Raw genomic sequence first — 25,922 nt, forward strand, 5'->3', positions numbered from 1 at the left:
CTTCTTTTCAGTTTCTTTCTCTAGTCTTGCCAAGTACCACTTGAATTTTTGAAAAGCATTACATTTTTCTTTTAGATACATTATAGTTATCATTCTAGGATAATAATCATAAAAAATATTGCAAAAATTTCCTCCACTATAACTCTATATTCCAATAGGTCCACATAAGTTTGTATGTACAGCTCTAAGATTTTTTTAGAATAATAGCTTTTTCTTTTGAAACTTTTCTTTCCCATCTTACCAATTTGGTAATTATTGCATAGGCCCATATCAAGTTTCTTCAAACTAGGTATACCACTTAGCATTTTTTGTTTTCTTATATTAACAAGATTATCAAAGTTTACATGACATAACCTTTTGTGCCATAGCTAGCATTCTTCTATATGAAAAATAAAACATGAACTTTTACTCTAGATCAAGATAAAATATGTTACCTTTTCTTTGCTTTCCGGATCCAACCAAATTTCCTTTTTCATCCAGCAATATGGCCTTTCTATCCATGAATTCTACCATGAATCCAGTGTTATTCAACTATGCCACACTTCGTAGATTATGCTTCACTCCTTCAACCCAATAAGCATTATCACATATATGTTCATTAGTTAATGAAATATAACCTTTTCTTTTTATACAACAAGGTTCATTGTTTCCAAATCTTACACTGCCTCCATCATAATGTTCCAATTGTTCAAATTTTGTTTTATCTCTAGTCATGTGATGTGAACATCCATAGTCAATAATCCATGTATCATTTTTATAACATGAGAGAAAAACTTCCATCTTATCTCCTTCATCATCAGCTTCATCTTTTACAACAATATACATCATTTCATCTTCACTATTGTCAGAATCTTTAGCCATAAAACAAGATTTCTTACCTTTGTCCTTGTAATTCTTGTAATTTTTGAATTCCTTCTTTCCTTTGTACTTATTAGATTTCTTCTCATCCTTTCTTTCTCTGTTTGAACACCTAGAAGTAATATGAACAACTTCACAAGAAAAGAAGATTAGACAAATTTTACCTTTGTACTTTCCTCTATGTTTGGAGAATTTCTTTGCAAGTAGGGTTTCTTATCCTTTTCCTTGAATGAGAGTTTGGTTTTAAATATAGACTCAATATTTTTTGAATCAAGAACATAGTTATCATAGTTGTCTAATTCAAAAGTTGTCAATCTTCTGTAATGCTACACTAAAACAAAACCAAAAGATAAGAAAACAAAGACCAAGAATAATGAATGTAAATGTAATCACTAATGTCCAACATATGGACCCTACTGGAGATTGCATATTGATTCAAGGAAACTTCAATAGTCAGCTTTAGCTACTTGTTAATCGACTCAAAGTACATGTAAAACATACATAAATGTAACACAACAAAAGATGGGGGGCTTAGTACACACTAAGTGAAAAGTGTCAACCACCTACATAAATGTTAAGATTTACATATACATAAACATACTACAGTTATTAGAACTACTTAACATAATGTAGTTCCAAAAATTACTATGCAAGAAGTAACATTTACTTATCATTGCAAAAATTAAACTCGCACTAAGAAAATCTTGTAAATGATTCATATATATACTGAGGTGTCATCACTATGGTACCAAGATTCTACATCCAGATTTGGAATGCCCTTAGGGTAAAAGCATGGATCTGTGTCACCGTTTGTGATACAAAAACCTGTTTTGGTCAAATCTCATTTCTCTATCAAAACTCAATTTAAAAAGAAAAAAACTAAAAATTCCCTTTTATAGATTTCAGATTCAATATCATCATTATATAAATTTTTGAGTGTTTTGATTAGTTATAATATGCTATAATTTAAAAATATTATAAGTCAATATTTCAACATTTCAGAAGATGCTCTCTCAAAAAATGAAAAAAAATAGTAAATCATATCAAAAAAATAAAAAAAAATATTTATCACTAGAAGAGAGAATCCTCTTCATGAATATGTAATTTTTTTTCAAGAAGGTATAGATTTGATAGGGAAGTTTTGATGAGAGGAAAAAACTGATGGATTCTGACAAAGTCGAACTTGAGTACTTATAACAAAGAAAATATACATCAAAAATAATTATTTCTTTTTTTGTGCACTAGCTATACATGTCATCTATAAAATATTTTCAAATCATAACAAAAAAATATGATTTGCACATACTTGTTTGACGGGAACTACATCCTATATTTTTTACAGTTAAAAAAGGGACTTCAAAATAAAATAAAATGAATAACTTCTTAGTCAAAAAAATAATAAAAATTATAGTCATAAAATTCATACAATTCTACACATTTCATTAGTTTACATCATCTTCATATTTTAAATGCAAATACCATTTTTTTTGTCATTAATGTTGAACTGTCACATTCTGATATCACTTTTCTTTATAAAAAGGTGACACAGGTTTGTGCTTTTACCCCTTAGTTTTCTCATAGTGGTACTCTCTATTATACTCATCATACAACGTAATAGAGACTTGCCTTATTCTCCATACTTAACTGTATAGGTTTAAGTCATAGGTAGGCCAATTATCTTATTATTTGAAATTAACCCGCCCAATTCATTTTAATGTTATCACTGAATTATATAACTAAAAAGGATTAACCAGATTCAGCCACCCTGATATATGCTCATTACGAATTTTATTAAAACACACATCAAATAGATTTACTAAGAATTCTCATGCATCAGGTATCAAATTAGTACACCACATGATACTACATTTTTCATTTATTTGCAACCTATCTTATTTTGACATCTTTCAAAGGTAAATTTAGATTATTACAATAATAGGAACAAATCTTATAATAACAAGATGGCGTAATTACCATTAAACTGCTAGCTCAACTTAACAGTATTTATGAAATCCTAGTACTATAACACATCTTCCTACTGAAATAATCATCTTAACTCATTGTTGAATAGACTAGGATATCAGAACCAAAATAAATATGATACTTCTGTTTAAAATAAAATTATATCATCATACGTCATAATCCTTCCTTTATTTGAAATTTTTTTTTTTTCATTTTAGTAATGGGTAGAATAACATCATTAGAATAATATCTTCTAATTTATAAATTTTTCATCTCAAAAAGCATAATATATATATCATTGGTATGTCAAAAAGAACTTCATTAAAAATTAAATTTATACATCTTAATAGATTTCTACAACATTTAGTTTACTCTTTGGTATAAGCTCTATCAATACATTTAAACAAAAAGAACATAATCAATGATACCATATATTCAAGTAAACTTATTTCTAAATTGTCAAATATAATTTCTAATCTCAAGATTAGCATATAACTTACCCTGTGCAACTGTTAAGAAATTCAAACCAAATTATATTTCAAACAGGGTGTCGGCTGTTCCATAAGAAATTTTTCAACAGTTCAATAAGCGTGTCAATGTATACTCACACAATGTTGATTCAACCTTGTTTAACATCCATGCATAACTTTTTGTTACAATGTAAGCTTAATTTCGCAACAAAGCTACTACACAAAGATTACCCGTGACTTGTTGGATGAAAACCAAATATATTTTCCTTTATACAATAAAATGATTCTACTGGTGAATGTGAGAAGACTATTTAATTTTGTTTTTACTTACCATTCAAGCCAGAGTTTTCCCAAAACTTGTTTATTAACATACCCTACCTTGGTTCGTATATTCTTCAGGGTAATTAACTCTAAACATAACTTTTTACAACCCGAATAATAGTACGTTCAAACCCAAGCTTAATTACTCTCTTTCATCTATGCCCAAATCCAAATACAATACTTTGATAACACATTAGTATTATTAATCATAGAGGCATGATTCTCACAGAAATCAGAAAGATAAATATGGATCCTAATACATTGATACAAATTCCACATTATAAAACAAAACCCCAAATGCGTTCAAGGTTATCAAAGTGAAAACATTATACCCACACTCAAGTATGGATATATGCAAAACTTAGCATTATCATGCTGAACCTTGCATATACCCACGCTTGGGTATCATCTTTTATCCTCTCTTTTTTTCAAACAACAACATTATTAATGAATTTCAAATTAACCCATGCAAGATAGAATAGATTAGGGAAAAGAAAAGCCCCCTACCAAATCACAGTAGGCTGACAAAACTCTGCTACAAGTTCGATATCAAGGCTACGAATCAAAAACAAATACCTCACTGCCAACACAACCAATTCAAATAAGTCCTCAGAATGGAGTAACACAGATGATTCAAACAATTTCAACCAAAAATTCTAGTGAGAAACCCTATCTTGCTCAGTCTCGTATGCTTGCAACTCCTTCAAACAAAACCCCTTCATGATGCTGATATCTTGGCATCAACTTACAAATGAGCAATAGAATAGAGAAAAAATGGATAAATTTCCTTGCCATAACAACAACCAAAACCCCAAACCAGCTGTACTGACCGACTAAAACCTTATGTGCCATAAAAGTTCAACAAGAAAAGTAATGAATGCTACTACAAAAACACAGAGTCATGCATATGGCTTCCTCTTCTTCTGCCACATTATATGGCATGATCAAAACAATGCAAAACCCTTTATTACTAGAACATTCAAAACCATTGAAATTAGGGATATAAATCCTTAACACATATTTGCCAAAGTTTTTCTTATACCATAATTAGCATGAAAGTATTATAAAAGTTGTGGGCTTCTTATTCCTTCTCAATACACCATAGTGTATATTTAATATTGTTAGGGTATCCAAATCCTCAATAACACAAGCAATCATACTTAAGGTAAATAATTTTATAAATATATATTCAAAAGATTTAATGTTATAAAATTCAAAACTAGTTAAAATAATGTATTTACCTAATGAAATAAATAACCTCTCTGTTACAAGGATATACAACTACGAACATAAAATAACAAATGAATATGTTATCCTCATTAATATATATTAAGTCAATCCTTTAATCATACATCACTCAAATTTGCTAAAATCCAAAGGCACGCAACATGTTTTATTTAAACGTATCTATATTGTTTTGTTAAACATTTATCATGCTAACTTCTAATAAAAGTTCAACCACAATACACGTCCCTTGGACATCCTCAACCAAATTCATCAAAAAGTAGAACATAACATCAAATAAATACTTATAAAATTAAAGTCTTAATAAGAAATTAACCAAAGTAGTGGTCAAGCATGACATCTTCCAACTAGAGCATCCAAGGTTATTTTTTTATTTGGATCACATCTCATTTATTGAATAATAGATACTCTAATTGCATAAATAGGAAGAAGAGTTTTGAGTGCCTTGCTTACAATAGTTGTTTCATCAATGTCTCCTCTAGATTTTTTGATTGCGCTTCCACTAACTTTGATTCTTTCTACATGTTTTGCAATGTTTTCATCATCTCTCATTTTCATTTGATCAAATTGTCCTTTGAGAATTTTTTCTTTAGCTCTTCTTACATTGTCATCTCCTCCATAGATGTCTTTTAGTTTGGTCCATAATTCATGAGTACTTTTATCGTCTTTTACATCATTAAATTCAGCATAACTAAAAGCAAATGCAATATCAATAATCATGATATTATGATTCTTCTTTTATGCAATATCATCAATAGGTAATGTTCCAATAGGAGTCTTGTATTCAGTATCAAGATATTTACAACCTAAATCATGGGTAGTAGCTATATGTAACCTCATAGGTGCTTTCCATGCTACAAAATTGTCTTTGTTCAATGTGGGAATCTTTCTTTTGTAAGACATCCTAATCTTTAGCTTGAATCCTTAAAACCTTGTCTGCGAGCACCAAAAAATCTAATAGAAATTGTTGGAAATATAAGAGAAGTAACTAAAAGGGGACAGATGAATAAATTACTACAAAAATAAATCTAAAATCCCTTAGATGTCAATAAAATAATTCTATTGATGCTCGACAAACAAAGAAATAGTGTAACTTAGTAAACACTAAGAATGCTTTGTAATTAATTAGCATAATTATCTTAAGATGTTATCCATAATTATCATTACTTTAACTTAGTTGAAAACATAGAAAATGAACAGCAATAAAAAAAATTGATACCAAGATTTAATTTGGAAACCTAATTTTGGAAAAACCATCAATTGGAACTAGTTATTGTTTTCACTCTTTTGAGGTAAGCCCTATTAGGAGCCAACCTTGTTAAAGGTTACAAAACATACTATTAGGTGTGACCTTGTTAGAGGATTTAATCACCCTATTAGGAGTGGCCTTTTGAAAGGTCTTTAGACAATTCAATAGAATTAGCACCTTGTTAGAGGATTTACAAATGACTGCTAAACTATCTCTGTTAAGATATTTAGATCGCTAGTACAATGGTTAGAGAGTAACAATGGATTGACCTGATTTGGATGAAACTGAATTCTTGATTATAGATCTCTATTTTGGCTTGTACTTGATCCTTCTTGATCAAATGTATGCTTTCATCTTTAAAATAATATTTTTCTTATCCTTCTAACTCTCTTTCTTTTAGTATTACCATATCTTCAATGTATTCACATATCACTTCATACATTCTAGCCCACAACTTGACCTTCTACTTATATCTTTCACACTGTCAAGTCAACTAGAATACAAATTAGGATAACTCAATTAAACTCAAAGTAATAGATAAATTAATTAAACTTAATATACCAATATAAGAAAATCCTTCGATAGTCGACCCTGCTCGGTAGACACAAACTTAGAAGTAATTTTCATATGTTAACCAAGTGAAGCTCTATCAACAATGCTTACTCTTAAATTCCTTTGGTAACCAAGTGATCTCAATTAGAGCTAGTTCCATCCAACATTTCCTTCGTTAACTAAGTGATCTCTATCAACATTCATCATTCATAGACTTTCCTTTGCCACTTGAGTGAACTTTGTAGATACTTCCTTCTGAACTAGGCAAACTCTAGATTGGTCAATAGTCATAGAAAATAGTCTTCAATGCCCAAGTGATCTCAAAATATATGGATTAATAATGATATGCTATTCTTACAACATCAAATACAACACACAATTAATCAATTGTATCCAACAACAACTTGGTGTAAAGAGAGAAAATATTCTCCAACACCTTCTTCTCATTCTCCATCTTGGTTGCTAAATCAACATGTCATAGTTTACTATTTGTATCTTTTTCTTTATCACTAATTCTACCAATAATATGTACTAGTTTCTTAATAATTGGTTTTTCTTCATTTATAGCCAGAAGACTAAAAGCATCAAGAAATATATCTTTGGTGTCATAAATCACTTGCTTCTACTTATGGTCCCTTCTTATCAACTCTTGTTGTTTCTTCCTATGTAGATATTCCTATAAAAGGCTCATTTGATCAATTTTCATTGTGTTAAGATAAAACTTGGGTAGCTTAATAATCTCATCTAGGCTCACATATCCATAAGATATTTTTTTTGAGATCCTTTGATGTTTCTGTACTAGGGCGTGATATCTACAATGGTGTAGCATGAGTACTCAGCCTCTAAAGAACTTGACTACTGGTAGGAGTCAAAAAAGTTGGTAAGGTAACTAGAGTCTAGATGGAAATTTGTTCCTCTGGAGCAATAGTTACATTGAATTCTTCAAACCTATCATCTTGTATTACTTCCTATTTAGTGTCAACTTGAATTTGTGGAGTAGGTATATGAATGGATTCCTATCCTAGTTTATTTTTAGTTCCATGTTTCTCAACTATAACTAAGGCTTGTTTAGTTGAAATGAGTGGCACTAGAAACAATGCTACTAGTTTTTAAATAATAACACTTAGCTGTTTAGTGCTTTCACTTTTATCTTCTGTCTATGTAGATGTGGGGGCACATTGGATGTGTCAATTTGTTTCTCCCTTGCTTCTGTCATGTCTTCCTTTTCAATTTCATATCTTCTCACCAATATAAGATTTGTGCATAACTATTTTTCCATAATGGAATCCTTCAATATGTTCTTTAAATCATTATCAATAAAAGGATTGATGTTCTCAATAGAATTGTTAGAAGTATCTTTGACTTGTATTGAGTATGTTGAATCACTTGATCTACATGTGGGGGATTCTCATTTGAAACTTGTACATCTTGTACATTCTACTCATCTTGATGCTCTTCTTTAATTATAGCCTCTTTTGGTGCTTCTTCCTTAGTGCCTCCCACTCTACCATCCTTACTGATACCTCATGTGTTGTTGTTGTTGTTGCCTCTTGATCACCTTGCTTAGGTTCTTGTAATTCTTGCTCACCTTTCTCCAAATATCTTTTCTCTTAGTTACCATAGCTTTAATCTATTTATTCAATTTATCAAAATATCTATATTTCTAGGAAAATTTGGACATCTATTTTTCCATAGCCTTGGAAATCATCCTATTATCCAATTCTAGCATTACCTGGGCTAGAGTGGATTCCCTAATCTATCTTTCTATTTGTAAAATATATTGTCATTTTTTCCCAACTCAGTCATATAGTCTCTTAGGTAGTGAGTTTACAATCTCAATAGTAGTTTATTTGAATGTAGCCATCATCACATATGTGGCTTCCTTAATAGTTTTTTGTTCAACCATTCCTAACTTTTCAAAATCTATGTGTGCAAAACTAGATAAATCTACATTTGATTCTATATTGTCATACAAATTATCTATGTCAGGGGAGGGACTATGGATTACTACCTTGAATTGAATCATGTCATCAAATTTTGTTTTCTCCTCATCTGACTCAACCATAAGAGTGTATTTTCTCCTTGCATATGTCTTCTTTGCTAGCTAGCTCAGCCCTACTAAGGTGATAGTCCTTTTTCATTTTGGTTTCTCACCAACCTTGACTTTCTTAGTGTCTGCCTGTGTGCACCTAGTTGCAAGTACTACTAGCTTCTTTTGTGAATGCTTCACAAGCTTCTTCTTACCTAGTTTCTCCACTTTAGGATATTTATCCTTTCTTCTCTCTTGAGAAAGTTTGGGTGCTTCCTTAGCTTCTTCTTCTTTATCACCTTCTTCATGAACTTCGTCATCTTCTCCTTATCCTTGAGTGAGTGCCGAACGGGCTTGGATTTTTTCTTCCTCTTCATCTTCCTCGTCATCTTCTTCTTCTCCCCCTTTACCAAATTTCTCCGTTAGCTTCTTCACAAGTTTAATCTTGTTTCTTACAATAAAAGTTGTGTTCATGTAAATTGTAATCCAAGACATGGCTTCCTCATAGTTCCCAAATGAGATGACACTTTTATCTATTTCTTTTGCCAGTAGAGTTGTGATAGCTATTGATGCCCCATTTACATTGATCTCATATGGCAAGGGATTAAGCCATCTAACCCTAGGAATAGTTTCCTAAACATATGTATAATAAAAAATGTTTGTTTCTTCACTAGTGACATAGGAATCATTAGTCTCTTTTTTGTGGGTTTCTTAAAATCTGAAAATAACTAGTCATTACTGATTCAAAGTTTTAGATTACAATAAATGAAAGTTTTGAAGGGACCTTGAAACCCTTTAACAAAAAGCAAAAAGATAAAGTATTACAGCCCAACAGGAAAAAGAAACTTGCAACAAACTTTAGAACAATATCAAAATTAGGTTTTACAGGGACCTGAAACCACTAGAAAAGTCCAAAAACAAACTAATCCAGGTTTTAGAAGGACCTAGAACCACTAACAGTCTAAATGAGAAAAACCAAAAACTAGGACCAGAGATCACAACCAAAGTGGAAACAACTTTCATTGCACTCTTCCTTGAGCTCTACCTTGTTCTTTTGCTTGGACCATCAGCCGAAGTGATTTCTTCATTAGCCCTTTTGCCCAGGCTTGTAGTGGCCACACATATACTCAAGGTGACCTGCTCCATCTTTGTGCCACTCTCCTTGACTAAAATTCTGAGGTTCTGCTCATAGTTGTTAAGTTTGTTAGGGATGTCTCCAATTTTCCCTTCCAGTTGGCTAAGTTTGGCATTGATAGTATCCTAGTTTTGTTGTAGAATTTCCACCTTTTTCTTCAAACCCATCATTTCATTGTAGATTCAAGAATCTACTTTGAGTGTGGTGTCAGCTTTAACCTTTGCAGAATGTAGGAAGGTGAGCATGGTATCCCTTTGCATTGAATCGCTATCATCTTTAGTAGTCTCGTGTTGGAGGGAGCAAACATTGTAATTGTTATCTTCTATTTTTGTTTGATCCTCCTTTAGAGCCCCGATAGAGTCCTCTATTTGAGTAGAGTCATTCTTTTTTTCTTCGTCTATCCCCTTGATAGGAGAAGCAGTCTTAGCTGTATGGTCCTCCTTACTCTTCTCAACAAGGTTCTTGATAGTGTTATCTTCTACTTTATCACCCCCACTAGATATAGCTTGGTTACCATCATTAACAGATTTACTCTATTTAGAATTACCTTCACTATTGGCTTCCTCTTTCCCTTTTTCATTATTACCTTCAGTCTCTGGGTACCCGTCCAAATTAGAGCTTAAATCTCTGGCGTCAGTATCATCCTCATCCTCAGGGTTAATATTCTCATGTCTTTTCGATTTCTCGGTCTCAAACTCCTCATCCTCATGTTTTTGAGAAGCCAAGGGTTTCGAATTCAGGGCTTTATCTTGACCTTTAACAGAGTCACCTTTCTTACTCTTAATGGAGTCCTTCTTCTTATCATTAGAGGGAATAGAAGAAATGTGTTTATTTTTACAATACCCCTCAATAAGAAGAATCAGCCCTTCATGTAAAATGGGTCTAGACTCCTTTTTCTTATGGGCTTCTAAACTATGAAGTAAAGAAAACCATAAAAAGAAGGGGAAATATATTCTATCTTTGTGTCCAAAGTGATTTAAAAAAAACAATGTGGCATTTATGAACTCTTTTACTTCTTCCATCAAGTATGAAATACTCACAGATACAGCAAAGAACATCCCTCTAGATCTCCTTTATCTAATCACATCAAATAAATCACCACTCTTTTCCAGTTGCTTCTCCTCATCTTCCGTTTTCAAAAACTTTTTGTAGGCTACATTTGAAATACTGGTTTTCTTAGTGAATTTTATGCTCGCCATGGAGAGCCCCATGATCTCCAAAATAAAATCCTCTGTAAGTTTCACAGTAACACCATGGAGAGTGACTTTTTCATTGGACTAGTTCTTAAAGAAAGCCATAGTGATGTGTGGCTTAAAACCATTGAGTCACTCCAGATAACAAGTCACATTTCCTTTCTACAAAATTTTCCATACATCCTCACGAGCCTTCCAGGCATCACAATTTTTTGGTTCCTGCTTGTGCGGTTCGCCCCCAATTTGTAGAAAATAGAGAACGCACTCAAACCAGAGTAACCAAACATAGAGAATGAAAGGGTTAAAATGAAAACTATTTTTCATCCCATCAAAAGAGACTCCCTTTTTCAGAGATACGTGTGAAAACCACATCGCATTCATTTGAGTGTACTTCCTTGGGGAAGAAAATCTGGCAATAATATGATCACTCCACGAAATCATTAACTTTCTAATATTTACAAATCTTTCCCACTTGTGCATGGATGGCTTAATAATGAATAATTTCTTTGAGATCAACTTGGTTAGTTAATTCATCGATCCACCTCACCATTTTCCATGTTAGGACAGCATAGTTGGCTATCCAATCAGCAACACTGTTGGCCTCCCAAAAGGTATGGGATATGACAACTTTTTCAAATTTTTGAATAAGGTATTTGATCTCCTTGATTGTGTCCTCTATTGACCATGAGATAGAACTTTTATTATTTAGGATATTAACAATATTTAAAGAGTCACCTTCCAACCATAAATTTAGACATCGCAAATCCACAGCAATTTTCATAGTATAAAGGGCAGCCATTGCTTCAATAATGTGACTATTAGTTTGGCCTATAGGGATTTCTATTGCATCTTTAACATTTCCGATATGATCTCTCAACACACTTCCACAACCCGCACTTCCCGGGTTGCCCTTAGCAATACCATCAAAGTTTCCTTTAATCCAACCATTAGGGGGGAACTCCAAGTGATGGTCAATCTTGGGTTATCAGTTTGAAGTGTAGGAGTTTCATAAAGAATTGGATTATCAATAGGAAAGGCTTGATCAGGGTTCTTTAGAGATCTAAAATTCTCCTTAAAAGCTCTAATAATATTTTGACCAAGCACCCATCTTGGAACCTCTCTGTTTCTAAACATTCTATTATTTTTTTCTTTCCAAATACCCCGCCAGAGATTAAAAAGAGTAATTTTGCATAGGAATTGAACATCATAGTTCATAGAAGGCCATTTCTAGCTTTTAAAAGAAGATTCCCCATTGTTTTGATGAACCCAGGTCAAGTTCCAATACATTAGGATCTCAGTCCAGACTTGTTCGGTATACGAGAAATTCAAAAATAGGTGGTCTCTATCTTCAAATCCATTCTTGCATAAAATACACCTATTCACCAAATTTATACCTCTTTTTTTCAAGTTATCAAGGGTCAAACTTTTATTTTGAAGCAGGACCCAAAAGAAGATATTAATTTTAGGAATGAGACCATTAGTCCAAGCTTGAGACCAAAAGGGAAGATTTTCCTTCTCCTTAGAAACAAATAAAGAAGAAACTTTGAATTGCCCACTAGGCTTAGCATACCAAATAATCTCATCCTCAAAAGAAGGGTGGAGAGAAACAGCATTGAGAGATAATTGGATGTGATTGGAGCTTTGATCAATGTCCTTCAAATTCACCCAAGAGTCGTTCTGCCAGTAATGACTAACAAGAATGCCATATCTCTGCTTGCATAAGTCAACTTGTGTCATATCTTGAACATCTTCAATCAGGGGGTGATCCTTAAGCCAGACATCTTCCCAAAATCTCACCCTAATCCCATTACAAATTTTCCAAGAGCACCCTTATCCAAGAATTTTCTTAGTTCCCTGCATAGCTCCCCATATGGAAGAAGGATGAATAACATTAGAAGAAGAGAAGAAATTAGAAAGAGAAATAGAATTAAGAAGTTACTTGTGTTTCCAAATGGTACTCCACTCTTTGTTTTTATGGAAAACACGCCATCCTTGTTTAGCTAGAAGAGCTTTATTCATGTTTCTGATTTATCGGATGCCCAGTCCACCTTCCCTAACCATTTTACAAACTTGGTCACAAGAAATTAAAGGTGTTCTCTTTTTTTCCTCTAAACCAATCCATAAAAAATTCCCTTGAATTTTGTCAATAGCCTCAACAAATTTAGTGGGGATTTTAAAAAGACTTAAAGAATAAGTTGGTATACTTTGGAGAGAAGCTTTAAGAAGAATTAATTTACTAGCCTGGCTTAAAAGGTTCCCTTTCCAACTAGCCAAATTTTTGCTGAATTTGTTAATAAGGTCTTCCTAGAAGGAATTCAGAGCCTTCAAGCCTAAAGGAAGAGCCAAATAGGAAGCAGGGAAAGAACCTATAGAACATCCAAGAATTTTGTAAATTTTATGTTGTCTAAGTGCAGGGGTATTGAGAAAAAACATAGCACTTTTATTCCAATTAACCAGTTGGCCTGAGGCAGAAGAATAAAGATTTATTGCTTGCTTCAAATTTATGGCTTCCCTGACTTCAAATTTCCCCATAAAGATGGTATCATCAACAAATTGGCCATGATAACATATAAGAGGATGGGAAGAGGGTTGCAATCCCTTAATAACTCCTTTACGCACCAGATCCCCAATGTACCTCCCCAAACAATCAACCATAATAACAAAGAGGATGGGGGATAAAGGGTCCCCTTGTCTCAATCCTCGAGAGGGATTAAAAAAATGAGAAGAGCTACCATTAACCAGGACAGCAATAGAAGAAGTAGAGATCAACTAATGAATCAGTCCAACAACCTTGTTGTGAAAGCCAAAGGAAATCAAAATGGTTGAGAGAAAAGACCAATCAACTTTGTCATAAGCCTTAGCAACATCCATTTTCATTAAAAATCCTTGATTGTTAGAACAAGATAAGGAATTAATATTCTCATGAGCAAAAATAACAGAGTCGAGGATTTGTCTACCTAGAGTGAAACCATTTTGTTGGTCAACAATGATCAAAGGGGTCACCAGAAGTAATCTAGAAGTAAGAACTTTAGAGATAATTTTATAGAAAGAATTAAAAAGAATGATCAACCTAATTTGATCAGGTGAATTAGCTCCAATTTTATTAGGAATTAGGCATAGGAAGGTGGAATTAACTTCCTTTAGCATTTGTTTTGCCCCAAAGAACTCCTTCACCGCATTGCAAATATCTTTTCCAACAAGTTTCTGAATTTTCTGAAAGAAAAACATGGGAAAGCCATCAGGACCAAGAGCTTTATCTCCTCCTAGAGAACATATGGCTTTGAAAATTTCCTCATTCTTAGGAATTGAGCTTAACAATTTGTTCTGATCCTTTGAAACTAGAGTGGGGATCACTCTGTGGAACTCATCCTGGTGTTCCATATTGATGTTGGGGTCAACTGTCATAAGACCAAAGAAAAAAGTGACCATTTCATCGATGATGTCCTTATCCTCCTCAATCTTCAAATCTCCCTTCATAAGATGTGAAATGTGAGATTTGGCTCTATGCTTCAAAGTGGATAGATGGAAAAATTTGGTATTTTTATCTCCTTCAGTTAGCCATATCAATCTTGATCTTTGCCTCCAGTAGATCTCTTCTTTAGTAATGATGTCATGGTATTGTGTCAGATTTTCATTTTCTTCTAAAAGAAGGTCTAGGTTATATCCCTCCTTCTCAATTTTATTCTAGATTTTTTGGGTATCCTCTTTCAATATAAATTTATCCTAAAAAATATTCCCAAAGAAATTTTTGTTCCAAATTTTGACTTTCTTTTTCACATTTTTAAGTTTAGAAGTCACTCTGAAGAGAGCAGTACCGTCAATTTTGATGTTCCACCATTCTTCCATTTTTCTTTCAAACTGGGGGTGCTGAATGCACATCTTCTCAAATCTAAAAGGAAAATTCATCTTAGGACTAAGCTTATTAGCTGTGAAAATAAGAGGGAAATGATCAGAACCAATTTTTTGGTGGGCTTCCAACTTGCAGATGAAATCTTTTGTCCAATCAGGAGAGATAAGAGCATAGTCAAGCCTTTCCTAAATACAATCATTGCCAACTCTCTTATTAATCCAAGTAAACTGAATGCTATGAAGATCCATATCCATTAAGCCCTCTTTATTTATAAACTCCCTTAGGTCCATTCTTCCTTCAAGCTAGGTAGCATTACCTCCCATTTTTTCATGGTCATAAAGAGGGACATTGAAGTCTCCCATGATTATCCACCACCCAGAGTAATCCATACTTTTAAAATTGGATATAGAGTCCCAAACCTTCTTCCTTTGGCTTTTCATGTTGGGTGCATATATATTCACAATGTACCAGTCCTCTTTTTTATCAGCACTAGTAAATTTAGCAATCATAAAGTATTTACTAGCACTCAAAATAGTCCCAGCAAAGCAATTTTCTTTTCATAGCATCAAGGTTCCCCCTGAAGCACCTTCTAAACTACTAGCATTTACAGAGTAATTTTTAAAAGATTTTATCTACTTTTCTTTCTCTTTGTTCATCTTAGTTTCCTGTAGCAGAAGAAAATTAGGTTTTTGTTCTCTAACAAAATTCCTAACAACATCTAGTTTATGGTAACTATTCAATCCCCTAATATTCCAGGTAATAATTTTCATTTCCATATTATAGGGGTATAATCCAGAATAGTTGATTGACAACCATCAGCAATATTCTGCAAGCTTTCTAACTCCCTAGTTTTCTTAGAAGATTTCCTTCCATGTCCATCCAGAGACCCAACATCTGGTTTCACCTTGGACTGCTGATCTATTTTTTTCCAAGTTTTACAAGTTATCTCCAAGTTGGTCCATGAATTCTACAATATGAACTATAATAGATCTATTGGTCTTCCAAGGAATTTTTCTAAATGTAGGAAATGGATTTAGTGCTTAAAAGAATATACAAACTACTAAAGAGCCAAATTTACAAGATGCACCCTTTTTTTTCCTTATGGCCTCCATGTTTTTAGATAGTTTCTAAAGTTGCAACTCAACAAGGTCATAGGTGTGGTCTCTCTTCACTATCTTGTATCCCAAATCTACTGCCATGCAAGATACACTATTTGGTATGCTATATTGAAAGAGATTATTAGCTATCACTCTCACTACAAAAGAAATTTAGGGGTCTTAGTTAGAATCTATAGATATTCCTCTCTTATTCCATACTACAGCTATGTTTATTCAATTACCACTTTTGAACCACTTCACATGCTTATAGGTCTATCTAGGGTAGGATACCTTGTCACTTAATTGACTATCCTATTAGTGGTCATAATTGGTCCATTTCCCAACCATATGAAGTCATCATGTATTCTTCTAAGCACAATCTTGATCCATTCAATATTGAATAAATTAGCAAAATATAGGGCATGGAAAAATCTTTTCATTTCTACATTTTTATTCTCTTCCCTTAAGACTCCAAATACAAAAAGTTGGCTAAAAATTTCCCTTATCTCCATGTTACCTATACTTTCAACTTTGTATCTATAAAAGCACCTTACATATTGATTCATTAAGACTTTTGGTGGTATCATTGATTACGCACTAGATGGGTCTCCTTTATAAGAAATTTTGGGTATTTCTAGGAAAGGTGGCTATATTACATCATTAGTAATTAATTTCACATTAAAAACTTCCTTTCCTTCCTTCCTAACACTTACAAAAGATCTTGATCCCATATTTGATACTTAGGGTTCATAAAAATTCAAACAAAAAAACTTGGTACAAGTAAAATGCCTTTCTAATCTGATGCATATGCCAAGTTATAGTTGAATTTAGTTTGCAAATTCAAGAATCTCCTATTGCAATTTTCCCTTATCCTCTTTATGCTCTCTTTGATCGCTGGTGAATGCAAATGCATCGAGAAAAGACTATATAACCCTTAAAATTTTACAACAAATTATTAATGCTTACATAGTTGTAATCTTAGTTATCATAGGATTTTCCACTCACTTGGCTTATACAAGATTTACACTACACTCATTTCACATAAAAAAATTGTCCAATACTACCATACCTTTGTAATTCAATAACAATTGAAATTCCATTTATGTTTGGTAGTAACTATGAAAATTTCCATCCCCAAAAACAACATGAAAACTAATAAAACTATAGATTTCTTCTAGGTTCTAACCAATGCATTGCATCTTAATTTATGCATATATAATCTTTGTAGAATATAGATTCTTAGAATGGATGTATTATCTAACTTTGAAATTGTTTGACTAACTGCCATCCTTCCCCTTTGGGATTCGTGACATGGCTTAACCACTTCCTATGTTCTATAAGTCTAGTGGTTGTATTGGGCATTAACCGGTCAATCTATTAGTGCAATGACAACTCTAGGTTGTAACAAGTGGTATTAGAGCTTGGTCATAGTTTTGAATCCCCTCGAATAATGCTAAGGGGGGAATTGTTGGAATAACTGCCAATCTTCCCCTTCGAGATTTGTGACATGGCTTAATTGCATCTTGTGATCTATAAGTCTATTTTTTGTATCAAACATAAATAGGAATAAGTCTACTGATAGTCTCACTCAACCATATATTTTAGTTAGCTTTGAAATATGTTCTAATGCAATTCTCAAGAACATGTCCATACTCTTGGCAATAGTGACAGCAAAACCTTCTGTTATAATCCAAGTTATAGATAGGATTTTCCATTTTGTTTTATCTTCAACTTGTTTGAAGTCCAATTGACATTATAACTACATTCATATGCTTTATGTCCACACTTTTTGACAATTATGTTAATATCCTTCAAATCTCTATTATCTTAAGGTCTTGGTCTTGCATTCATGTGCCTAATGTCCTTTCTTTTATTTATGATAGTAACACTTGAATTTCTTCTTAGGGTTTCATTTGCATTTTTTCTCCTACAAACATTTGTTGTATAACCTACCTTTACACAATTATGATGGTTGGGTTTGTAGTTATTACCCTTTTTTTCTTTGTTCACCACTTTTATATGATTTTCCTTCATTGGTACTAGTGTGTTCTAATCTAGTAGTATCATTATTAGATCTAGTAGATGTCATTAATTTCTCAAAGTATTTGTTCACTTCACTAGGTTTGTTGAATATTTTAGCAAATTGCTTTTGTTTTCTCAATTCATTCCTCAATTGTTCATTCTATGACTTTAGGGTTTTTGATTTCAATGTCCTTTCCATTCAAATCATGATTTGCAATCATCAATTAATTCATTGTATCCAATTGCATGTTATAAATATTTTGCACATATGATGTCTTCTATTCTAGTCTATTCATTAGTGTTCTCTTATCATCTTCAGTCATGAATTTTCTTTCCCATCTTTCTTTTTCTACTTGATCACCTCACATAGCAATACTAATTGGACTTCTTGTTCTATCTTAAGATTTTTTACCTCTTCAGTTAGGGAACCATTATGTTCCATCGTATTTACAACTACTGAATCAAACTCAGTTGAGTTTCCATTCTCAAATAGTCTAGTAATGTGTCATTTTCCTCAATAGTTATCTCTTTCCTTCTCCTCAATGAATGTTGTAGTTCATCTCTTGCTTCTGTGAGTTAGTGTAGGGAAATCTAGATTTCAATCTTCTAGCTATTAATAGTCTTTTCAAACTTGTAGAATTTCATGTTTAAGATCTTTCCTCAAAGCTGTAAAGCTTTCCTTTTATTAGAACAAGGCTCTAATACCAATTTTTGGAAACAAAAATGGGAAAGTAAACTGTTGAGATAATGGGTGTTGCACACATTGCATAATATTGTTATTTTATTATTTTATTTTATTATGTAATGTTGTACCTAGATGGACGTGCAACATGTAAAGATTCCCATGGAATATTCTTGATGAGTTGTATTGTAACATTGTAAAAATATTTAATGTAATTATTTAATATTGGGGAAAATAATTAAATGCCCAATATTAAATGTGGGGTCAGTGGGTTAGGTAGCACATGGTTTTAGCACATGGTTTATGTAATACCACTTAGTGGTTTTGTGGGACTTGCTACTATATAAGCAGCCACAAGGGTAGTTGTTGTATAGAGAGAGTAAAAGAGTGACAAGGAGAAGACAAAAGCCAAGAGTCGAGCGGGACAAGGCTTGACAGGTTAGCCAAGGGAGCATTTGTGAAGGTTGAAAGCATGGCATGGGATGTGTGGATTCATGCTTGTTCACATAGTTTGCTCGGTTGTGGCTATGGCCATGAAGGCTTCCATGGTTGTATGGCAATGGTAATTTTTTTGCTAAATAATACATGATGATGGATGCTTTTGGAGGCTGGGTTTTTTCCTCAATGAGGGTTTCTCAGGGTATATCTTGTGTCACAATTTTGTGGGTGTGTTGTCTATTCTCTTGCATGTGGATTTTAATTCCATTTTTATTTTAGATCTATTATGGGTTATGTGGAAATGGTTATATTCTTTATCGCCAAGTTTCCTTACAACTGGTATCAGAGCTATGGTTTTATTATTGTAACCCTAGATTGAATCCATGGGAATGAATGAGAGGATAAAAGAAAAGGGCAAGATATATGAATAATTTATTGCAGATCCGAGGGTTTTGGGTTTGGTGTTATGATGGGATGTTAAAAGATTTACGCATGGAAAATTGTTGGACAAAAGAGTTTTTTCGGATGTCTCATTTAAAATGAGGGTTTTGGGGGGTAGCATGTAGAAATGACCTCCTGGGTAAAAAAAGACCTCACCATTGGATCCGGGTCGACATTTCCATAAAATTTGATATATAATATGCCCTATTTTTGCCATGTTCAGAAGAAATGAAAGAGTTTTTTGGTTTCAGCCCATGATGGCCGTCAAATTTAATCCTGTCGAAATTTTTTGTCACTGAAAAAATAAAAAATGAAAAATTGTACTGAAAATGGTAAAAAGACTGTCTTAGTAAAACGGCCATAACTTTCTCTCAGAATATCGGATTTCAGAGTTCTTATAGGCGTTGGAAAGCTAATTCAAAGAACTACAAGATGGTATAGGTTTGGTTCTATGATTTTGAAATTTTGTCAGGTTTTCAGAGCTCTAAAGTCAAATGTTGTTTATTTTGAGCACGAATTAGGGCATAACTTGGGCATACGGAGTCGGATTTTGGACTTCGAGTAGTCAACGAAAAGCTCTTGGAGAGCTCTAAAAATTGGTTTAGATTTGGTGTAGGTTTGGCATTATTTATTTGTTGATATATTGATCTGAACAGTTTATAAAAATATTTTGACTATGGTAACATTGTGAGTTTATGGCATTGGAGATTTAAGATTTGATGTCATTGTATACTCAGTTCATATTTTAGATTGGTCTCATGATGATATGGTTATCAGTGTTTGGTTTGGATATGCATGATGACTTGTTGGATCTACAAGCTGTGCAGTGTTGTAAGCGGTCTATACTTACAGGTTGCATTTATGGCTTGGTTATGGGTTGTCTTTGCCCATTGATATTTCATTATTGATGCATATTCAAATTGGTGGCCTGGATTTGGGTTGTCTATGCCCTAAGTCACATGATTTACTATTTTCTTCATGTAGAAGGGATGAGATGTTGTTACCAGGTACAGTCATGGTGGAGGATTGTGGTTGACTATTTTATGCTGACAGGTTGGACATATTGAGAGTCAGATGCTTGGTTCATGGATGTGATCATGGTGTCATAGATTTTGGCATGACATGATTGGTTATACAGGTACATCCTTTATGTTCGTTAGCTTGGATTTTTTGATTCAGTTATGGTGGTATATATTCTTGGTTGAGGGTCATGGTTATTTGGTTTCTTTTGAGGAGCTCATGATGTGCACTTTGAGTTCTTTGATGGTTTGATGCCTTGGTTGATTCTCATGGTTAGAGGATGGTTATTTTTCATCATGATGTCATGGATAGCTTCGATACATGGTTTAGTGGGAGCTTGTGACAGTGATGAGGTGACAGTGCAGGATTAGTTCCTGGTTTGGTTTGGATCTTCATATAGGAGATGGATTTTATGATGTCATAGGTGACTTGGTACCACGGTTGAGTGGGAGTTTTGTTGGCATTGATATATTTATTGAGTGTTTGCAGATGTTGGAGGTTTGTCTTAGATCCTATTGCTACAGATGCGTCTTTGACATTTGCATGGTGCACTTGTTATCTTCATGGTGTTTGAAGATGGTTAGATCTTGAGGACTCATGGAGTTCTTGGTTATCTTCATGGTATGTGGAGATGGTTTTCTTCATGGTGTGTGGAGATGGTTTTCTTCATGGTGTGTGGAGATGGTTGCATCTTGAGGACTCACAGGGTTCTTGGCAAAGGTGTGGTTTATGTTTTTATTTGGCATGTTATCCTTGGTGTGAGGATGGTTTAATTATTATGTCATGGTATACTCTTGATACACGTTTAGAGTTGCGACATGTTATGGTGTGTTCATATGGAGCATGTTATCTCTTTAGTTGAGATGGTAAGATCATGTTGTCATGTTTATGTTCCCGAGGCCATGGTTGGAACTTTGACATTGATCTTGGTTTAGTTTCTTGGTATTGAGTACACTAATCATAAGCTGGATACTTCATGATATTGCTATGTTGCATTTGGAGTTGGCATGGATTGATTGGTTACAGGTGCTCATGTATACTTAGAGATGGTGGTGACTCTGATTTCTCTTGGATTAGAGAAGTATTTGTTGAGACGGTTGATGGTTTCAGCAGGAAGTCTGAGGGGCAGTCACCTGATATGGACTTGAGAGGAGATTGTTCTTAGATGAGTCTTGGTTGGAGACTTGGTTATCTTGATGAGCATTCTCATTCCCCACTCTTGGTCTACTCGACGGTTTGCTACTTGAGAGGTATAGCCCATTGTTTCTCTCAGTTGCATTATATTTATGCTTATCTTTCATGGATATGGATCTTGAGCTATGGTACATGAGTTAGTTCTGGAGGGTTCATTTGAGAGATGGTTTAGCATTGGTTATCTCCATGTGCATATGTTATTATGCTGGTTGAGTTTGGGAGATGGTTTTATATTGGGCATATTCCTTTGTTTAGGAATGGGTTTATTGAGTTTGATCTTCTTGTGAGAGGCTTACATCCATGATGAGTTATATGGTATGGTTTGGGTGTTGTTGAGGCTTCTTGTTGGGGTTTTATGGAGGAGATCATACTTGCACAGTTTACATCTAGAAGTGTGTGTGTAGAAGGACATGATACAGGTTATGATTTGAATGGTTTCTCTGGTCTTGGTTATCTTCCTAGATATTCAGTTTTGACTACATTGGATTTGAGATTGGTTAGAGATTGTGATCACTGGTTTGTGCTCATGTATGTCATGTGAGAGATGACATGGTTATTTCTTTCTCTTTCCTCTGTTGGTTGTGGTGAACTTGGGAGAGCATTGGAGACTTGTTATGAGAGTTATTCTTGCAAGATATTGGATTATGTATTGTGGATGTCCTTGATACTACATGGATTCACTTCTTTGAGATGTGTTGAGTGGATTGGTTATAGATTTGACATTATCTTTTGCAGTGGGAGCTTCTTGGTGTATATGTGGTAGGTATTGCTCTTGAGGCTTGTGTTTGCAGGTTGTAGATTGGATATGTCGGTGATATAAGATTCACTTGTTATACCTTTAAGGTATGGATAGTTGGATGGGTTTGGCACTTTGCTGTGGGTGCTATTTCAGCTATGGATATTTTGACAACTACAGATACATGTGATTACCTTTGGATCATGTTTTTGTGCTTGGAATTTTAGTTGGTATAGGATTTTATGATCTTCTAATGCAACAAGTTGGGTGGCTTTCTCTTTGGATGGCTTCTATGTATGTCCAGTGGCAGTGGCATAATAGGAGGTGAGATCATTCATGTTTGAGATGCTGGATACTTTGATTTTGTTGCAGGTACCAAGATGGAGCACTTGGTGTATTTTGATCCATGATGGTGGATGTGCTGAGAGGGATTGTTCGCTTGTTCATTTATGTGGCTACAGGTTGACCCTATGCAATGTATACAACAAGTGGGAGATTGTTGAGATAATGGGTGTTGCACACATTGCATAATATTGTTATTTTATTATTTTATTTTATTATGTAATGTTGTACCTAGATGGACGTGCAACATGTAAAGATTCCCATGGAATATTCTTGATGAGTTGTATTGTAACATTGTAAAAATATTTTATGTAATTATTTAATATTGGGGAAAAGAATTAAATGCCCAATATTAAATGTGGGGTCAGTGGGTTAGGTAGCACATGGTTTTAGCACATAGTTTATGTAATACCACTTAGTGGTTTTGTGGGACTTGCTACTATATAAGCAGCCACAAGGGTAGTTGTTGTATAGAGAGAGTAAAAGAGTGACAAGGAGAAGACAAAAGCCAAGAGTCAAGAGGGACAAGGCTTGAAAGGTTAGCCAAGAGAGCATTTGTGAAGGTTGAAAGCATGGCATGGGATGTGTGGATTCATGCTTGTTCACATAGTTTGCTCGGTTGTGGCTATGGCCATGAAGGCTTCCATGGTTGTATGGCAATGGTATTTTTTTTGCTAAATAATACATGATGACGGATGCTTTTGGAGGCTGGGTTTTTTACTCAATGAGAGTTTCCCAGGGTATATCTTGTGTCACAATTTTGTGGGTATGTTGTCTATTCTCTTGCATGTGGATTTTAATTCCATTTTTATTTTAGATCTATTATGGGTTATGTGGAAATGGTTATATTCTTCATCGCCAAGTTTCCTTACATAAACTTTGAGGGGGAGAGTGAATTAGTACTTCAAAACATTAATCATAAAACATTCACCATACATCCATCTCAAAATTTAGCATGTAAATTTAAATAGATAACTACACGTGTCTATCCATAGCATGAAATAAATAAAACATAATACAACATTTTTTTTACTCAAAAATCCTCCAATGAGAACGTAAAATCGGGGTTGGGATAACACCCATAACTTTTCACTATTGCAATTGTAAAGTGTAACAAATTAAGGTTACAAGAATTTTGATCATAAACTATGATCTACCCTATGGAAGGTCTACCCTATTAAATTCTTACAAAGACTATTAATTCTTACCTTGTTAAAGGATTTGAACACCCTACCAAAAGTGTGCCTTGTTAGAGGACTCAAATTTGAAATAAAACAAGCACTCAATTAAGTGATTACAAAATCCTATTAAGACTAGTTTGTTAGGATATTTGATTTGCATCAATTGTTAGAATGATTTAGCACCATGATCCTTTCGTTAGTACTTTGTTTCTGGATGCTTGATCCTCTCTTTCTTAGGTTGTACATGATCATTTTGACAAGATATGTCTCCTTTATCCTCTCTCTAATTTTCCTCTATTCTCTCTATCTAAGTTAGTAATTCAAAAAATTATCAAAAACTCCATCACCATCATGACTACTCTTTGAACTAAGAATTTGATTCTCTTGTATCTTCTTCTTTTCCTTCACACAATATAATTTTTTTAGGGTTTGTCTCCTTAAGTAAACAGAAGTTGGCTAGGGTTAATTTAAAATCAACAACTTATGTTGATCCATTTTTCCTCTTAGAAAATCCCTCTATTTTATTTGTTACATGTATTAATTAGGGATTCATAATATACATCTATATGCATCTTCTAGAATTGTAAAATAATCATTCAGTTGGGAACCCAAAAATGGTGTACATAGAAGTTTGGGCCATTACAAACAACTATTTCCAAAACTATTCACCTGGAAATTAAAGTCTCTGATGCTCCGCATTCACTATATCTTCAATGTTATTACTCATTTTTTGATTGACTCAACCTACTCAATTTACTCATCTTAAGAGTGACTCCACGATAACTATCTACTTGGAACATATTGGTGCTTAGTATTGACTATGTATATTACTCAGCATGTATTGTCTACTAACCTATGTTTGGAATGCTCTGATTACTCAACTCACAGTAATTTCTCAGCTTGCTCTAATCACATGGCTTCCACTATAATTCTACTAAATAATGACTAAGTGTTTTTTTACTTCCTTGTCAAAACAATTATAATATTAACAGATGCCACACAAACTTTATGACCATTCAATGCCATCTTCTATAGAAGCACACTATTCTTTTTCTTTTCCTTGTGTGGTTCATAATAAGGGACACAAATATTAATGGGCATGCAATTTCTCCCATTTCATAGTACTCTCTTTTATTATGATTTTGGGATATGATAAAGACTCAATTCTCTCAAGGCATCAATGGTTCATCATCTCCTAAGACATGCTAACATTAGCTCTTTCCATTCGATCTCATTTATTGTCAGTCTAAGACAACTAATACTCCTATTAAAAAAGGGGGATAAATACACAGTATTAAAATGGAAGAACCCTTCTTTTAGGGCCTTTTAGAAATCATGCCATAGTGACTTACTTGAAAAAATATGGATTTGCGCTTATTTTTAGGGTTCAAGAGACATAAATAATAATTACATGGAAATATAACCAATACTAGAAAATAATAAATCATATAAAAGAACACAAGGTACAAAGATTTAATGTGGTTTTGTAATGCCATTGCCCAGAGATCCTTGGAACGAGGATGGAATACAAGCCAAGATTAAAAAAAAAAAATCTCCAAGTATGATTGTACAAAACAATGTCATACAAGGATTAAAAATATCACAATGGAAGACTTAAGCACAATCTTGACGATCAATGAATATCCAAATACCACTCCCCGAACTCACACACACACAAAAAAAAATCCCAAGATGAAAAATGTATTAAGAATATAAGATATGTCGAACCATGGAAATTTAAGTAAACCCAAAGCGTACTTAAAATACTAAAATTTGATCCCCAAAAACCATAGGAGATATCCCCTACTTTTCATGTGAGGACCAATAACAGACAAAAATCTTGAGTGTAGAAGTACAAAACACCACACAAGAAACTATCTTTCACATGAGGAAGTGCACCAAATA

This window comes from Cupressus sempervirens, chromosome 7 (genome assembly GCF_028749045.1).
Source record: "Cupressus sempervirens isolate cs-2001-9-10 chromosome 7, ASM2874904v1, whole genome shotgun sequence".
Lineage (NCBI taxonomy): Eukaryota > Viridiplantae > Streptophyta > Pinopsida > Cupressales > Cupressaceae > Cupressus > Cupressus sempervirens.